This window comes from Schistocerca piceifrons, chromosome 2, assembly GCF_021461385.2.
Source record: "Schistocerca piceifrons isolate TAMUIC-IGC-003096 chromosome 2, iqSchPice1.1, whole genome shotgun sequence".
NCBI lineage: Eukaryota > Metazoa > Arthropoda > Insecta > Orthoptera > Acrididae > Schistocerca > Schistocerca piceifrons.
Genome location: NC_060139.1, coordinates 199,786,388 through 199,792,387, shown reverse-complemented (window position 1 = coordinate 199,792,387; position 6,000 = coordinate 199,786,388).

The following is a 6,000-nucleotide window of genomic DNA, read 5'->3' as shown; positions in this document are numbered from 1 at the left end:
GAGAAACATTTGACTTCAGAGGCGTTCGTAGACAATGGCCTTGTTTTGAAGCCGATGTGTCTATGTGATATATTTGAAATACTGAGTTTATTGAATGTATACCTTCAAGGTAATGAGACCAACATTCTGCAACTGTCAGACAAAATTTCAACCTTCCGAAAGAAACTACTGTTTGTGGAGGAGAAAAGGTTGGATGATAAAGATATACGTTACGTATTCCCTGCTCTCCACACAGTTTTAGAAGACAGTGACTTTCAGTCGGACGAAGAACAGAAGTATGTGTTTGTGAATCATCTAACTGAACTCAGTGATTACTTTCTGAAGTAGATCCTCCTTGCCAAAATAAGGTGAGCAACAGAACAGGATTAAAAATCCTTTCAGTACAGAACTTCCACCTACATTTACCTCAGAAGAACAAGAGCAATTTATTGATATTTCTTCCGAATCCACATTGAAATCGAAGTTGGTTTCCTCATCACTGCTTGAGTTTTGAAGCTTGGTGAAGCCAGGAGTATATGCAAGTACATATCAAAGCCATACAAGCTCTAATACCTCTTGCAACATCCTATTCATGTGCGGTAGGTTTTTCAGCATCGGCAGTCTTCAACATGAAATATAGATCACGAATGAATGGAGAGAAAGGGATCCGGGTCACAATTTCCAATCTTGTGGCGAGATTTTAAGAACTGGCGATGAAGCAGCAAGCTCAACCCCCCACTCATTTCGATACAAGAATAAGATGTCATAACATTAAAAGTTGATTAAAATGTGTTATGGCAACAGTTAATAAATAAATTAGTACTCATGTTGAGGTTGTTCGAAACTTACGTTTATTTGCCTCACTTCATGGGTCAGATGTCACTAGCGAAAGAAGCTGCAGATATTTATGTTCAGGTCAAGGCTTCTGCGGGCCCAAAAAATTGAAATACTATTGATTAAGGCACTATTTTCTTAAAATATTTGCATTCATTCATTTATAGACTCATGTCTTCATTCATATTTCATGTTCCACAAGTATCTTCAGCAACGTGGAGTGACTTAAGGAACATTTTAGTACAGACTGACTACTGCTTCTGCTCTACACATTACCTATAAAAATACCGTTAGCGATATTCACCTCGTCAAATACATTGAATGGCATTTGAGTACTTCCAAAACCGCAAGTAAATCAATACATAAAAAGTCTCGATTCTAAAACGCTTATATCTTTCCATTACCTTATCCACATGCTGTTTCCACCTATTTCTCTATTCAGCTGTTTTCTCGTTGACAGCTCGTGCATTCTCCTCACTATGAACTTTTCATTTTTAATTAAATCTCTTCTTGTGCAGCCCTTCGCTCTCCTCAAGTATCTCATCTCTTTTCCTTGCATTTTTGTTAAATTATTTCACTGTTATTAGTGTCTTTGACCGCATTGGCTGTGTCCCGAGAAAGAACATAACTTTCATCTTATATAATACAATTTTTAAATTGTATTCTCTGCATGTTTGGCTTAACCCATGTATTGCTAGCTGAAGGTTATCTTAATTTGCTCACGTTATTACATTAGCAACTTCAAGTAGTAGTGTACTTAGGTTAGCGTGTTTATCTAATTTAATTCCTGGATAATATCCTGATTTCCAATATATAGGGAAATCGCCAATCAAACGTTAAAAATTCATGTTGAAAGAAAACACCTTTGTCTCACACTTTCTTTGATAATGATTTCATTTGTTCTTTTATCTCCTGTGTTTATAACTATTTTGTTCCACGACACGTTCTTTTGATTGGCCTCTTGAAGTACGTTGCATAGCCGCTGTTATTCGTTTGTGCCCATTATTTATTTCAATCAACTCAGTAAAATACTTTCTCAAAGTTTTCTTAATAAGTTTCACAGGAAACAGATTGCTAATTATGTGAACAACCAACATATTTCATTTCTTGAGACGAAGACGTGGACTATCACTTGCAAAATTCGTCAGCAAAGTGCAATTTGCTTTAGAAAGGTATGTGCTGAGCAATGTTGCGAAAGATGGGATGGATGCGTTGTAGTTTAATAGCGGTGTTAGAATGCTGCTATGAAAGCAACGAGAAGTTCAACACAAGTAAATGAATTCAAAGCCTTGTTGGGGAACAAAAGCTCAACGAAACCAAAATAAGCATTAGAAGAGCGATGGAAGGATATTTCGGTGAAATTGAAAGTAAAATTTTGCAAACTTTCGACGAAAACTCCTAATACGTTTTGGTCTTAATCTATGAACAGGTCAAAATCATCTCTACAGTCGGTGTAACCATTTTGACACCGGAAAGGGGAACGGCGAAGGGAAGAGCGATATACTGAATTCGATCACTCAGTCGATAATACAGTACAAATCAAACATTCAGCCTAAATTAACATGTATTACTGTTGGAATTATGTAATACATTTATATCGGATATGAGAAAGTTCCAGAACATCGTTCTAGAATAAGTTATATCGAGTATGTTCGAGAAGTATCGATTGTGGTGACAGCTATGTTTGTGTATATATGCGTTAGTGATGAGGCGCAATAGATAGTCTTCGTGTGTCCTTTGTAAAGTGAACATATGTATATTTTAATAAAATACACTCCTGGAAATGGAAAAAAGAACACATTGACACCGGTGTGCCAGACCCACCATACTTGCTCCGGACACTGCGAGAGGGCTGTACAAGCAATGATCACACGCATGGCACAGCAGACACACCAGGAACCGCGGTGTTGGCCGTCGAATGGCGCCAGCTGCGCAGCATTTGTGCACCACCGCCGTCAGTGTCAGCCAGTTTGCCGTGGCATACGGAGCTCCATCGCAGTCTTTAACACTGGTAGCATGCCGCGACAGCGTGGACGTGAACCGTATGTGCAGTTGACAGACTTTGAGCGAGGGCGTATAGTGGGCATGCGGGAGGCCGGGTGGACGTACCGCCAAATTGCTCAACACGTGGGGCGTGAGGTCTCCACAGTACATCGATGTTGTCGCCAGTGGTCGGCGGAAGGTGCACGTGCCCGTCGACCTGGGACCGGACCGCAGCGACGCACGGATGCACGCCAAGACCGTAGGATCCTACGCAGTGCCGTAGGGGACCGCACCGCCACTTCCCAGCAAATTAGGGACACTGTTGCTCCTGGGGTATCGGCGAGGACCATTCGCAACCGTCTCCATGAAGCTGGGCTACGGTCCCGCACACCGTTAGGCCGTCTTCCGCTCATGCCCCAACATCGTGCAGCCCGCCTCCAGTGGTGTCGCGACAGGCGTGAATGGAGGGACGAATGGAGACGTGTCGTCTTCAGCAATGAGAGTCGCTTCTGCCTTGGTGCCAATGATGGTCGTATGCGTGTTTGGCGCCGTGCAGGTGAGCGCCACAATCAGGACTGCATACGACCGAGGCACACAGGGACAACACCCGGCATCATGGTGTGGGGAGCGATCTCCTACACTGGCCGTACACCACTGGTGATCGTCGAGGGTACATTGAATAGTGCACGGTACATCCAAACCATCATTGAACCCATCGTTCTACCATTCGTTGACCGGCAAGGGAACTTGCTGTTCCAACAGGACAATGCACGTCCGCATGTATCCCGTGCCACCCAACGTGCTCTAGAAGGTGTAAGTCAACTACCCTGGCCAGCAAGATCTCCGGATCTGTCCCCCATTGAGCATGTTTGGGACTGGATGAAGCGTCGTCTCACGCGGTCTGCACGTCCAGCACGAACGCTGGTCCAGCTGAGGCGCCAGGTGGAAATGGCATGGCAAACCGTTCCACAGGACTACATCCAGCATCTCTACAATCGTCTCCATGGGAGAATAGCAGCCTGCATTGCTGCAAAAGGTGGATATACACTGTACTAGTGCCGACATTGTGCATGCTCTGTTGCCTGTGTCTATGTGCCTGTGGTTCTGTCAGTGTGATCATGTGATGTATCTGACCCCAGGAATGTGTCAATAAAGTTTCCCCTTCCTGGGACAATGAATTCACGGTGTTCTTATTTCAATTTCCAGGAGTGTATTTTATAAGTAAAAGTGTGAACGTGATTCAAAACATGGTAGCAGAGCGTGGTTATTGAAAAGAAAAGCAGAAGTTAAATATTATATTGTGGCCATCGCGTGTTATTCAGAAAGTTCGACATGGCTGATATAACTATTCCTGTATTTGATGGCGAGGACCATGGGAACTGGAAGCAGCGGATAGTCATGTACCTAAAAATGAAGAAATGCCATACAGTGACTATGAGGGCAAAAGTGAGCTCAGACAACGAAACGTGGCATGAAGAGGACTTGAAGGCTATCAACTATATTTATGGTGCAATCACAAATAAGCAACTAGAATTCGTGAGTGACAGAGAAAGTGCTTTCGAGATCATGAAGAAATTTGATGAATTATATTCGAAAGAGTCTACTGCCCTTCAAATATTATGCAGAAACAAGTTGGACAAATTGAGGTTAAGTGATTACAGTGATACGGGGACATTTTTCAGTGCATTTGAAAACACTGTAAATGAGCTGAAATCTGCAGGCGCTAAAGTAACGGAAAAGGAGAAGTTAAATTATATGCTGCAAACGTTACCAGAGTCAATGAGCTATATTGGGGACTTAGTGGACGTCTTGAAGGAAGAGGACCAGACAGTTGAATACGTTAAAAGTAAGATTCAATTATTGAATGCAAAAACTGGAAATGAAGAGGTAAAATCAAATACATTTCACACAGAAAGAAAATTGAATTCAAGAAATCAGGAGCAAGTATGTTATCGATGCGGCAAAGCAGGTCACTTCAAACGTGATTGTAACCAGGGAAGAACAAGTAACAGAGGCACATGGCATCGTGGAGTACATTTTCAAAGTAGCGACAGAGGTAATGGAAATATGCAGCGTGGAGGCTATAGCAATGTACAGCGTGGAAATTACGGCATCATGCAGTGTGGAGGTTATGGCAGCAGGCAACGTGGTCGAGGAGAGCAGCATGGTTTTAGCAGCGGTCGGCATCACAGCAAGCAAGGTTACCATCAGAGTGATCATGGTATGAGTAGTTTTATAACAGAGGTTAATTCTATGATAGGTCAAAATAGAACAGTAGAGTCAAGTAACAACAATCAAATTCAAATCAATTGGTTATTAGACAGTGGCTGTACTGATCATGTTATTAATAATGAGGAATATTTTTCTAAGAGTATAACTTTAAAACAACCTATAAATGTAAAAATTGCTGATGGAAAAATTTTGCAAGCTACTAAAGTTGGTAATGTAATTAGTAATTTTCCTGTCTATGATCAAATGGTTCCAATTAATATGCGAGATGTTTTCTTTGTAAAAGACATAGACAAAAGCTTGATCAGTTATGCCAAAATTACAGATAATCACAAAACTGTATCGGTAGGGAATAATGCTAAAATTTTTGATAAAGCTAATGGATTGATTGCGATTGCATGGAAAGAGAGTCGGTTGTATAAAATGAGTAGTACTATTAATAAAGGAGAAGTTAATGTTAATGTTATGAGTAAAGACAATAATATGACAACAAAGGAAAAATGGCACCGCATTTTGGGACATGTTAATTTCAATTATCTAAATACTTTATGTAAACATCAATTGTTAGATGGGGCTTCCTTCAGAACTAGAATCAGAATTTATGAAATGTAAAAGCTGTATCGAAAACAAAATGCATAATGTTCCTTTTAAAAATAATAGAACCAAAGCAAAAGAAATCTTAGAAATTGTTCACACAGATCTAAATGGGCCTCACTCAACTACTGGAATGCATGGGGAAAGATATTTTCTTTCTTTCATTGATGATTACAGTAAGGCAGCTCGTGTTTACACCATAAAATCTAAAGATCAAGTATACAATTGTTTTGTAGAGTATATTAATGAAGTTGAGAATCTCACTGGGAAAACTGTTAAAAAGATAAGATGTGACAATGGGAAGGAATATTTAAATGAAAATGTCTATGAATTTGTGAGACAAAAAGGAATTGTATTGAATGCTTGTCCACCTTATGTGCA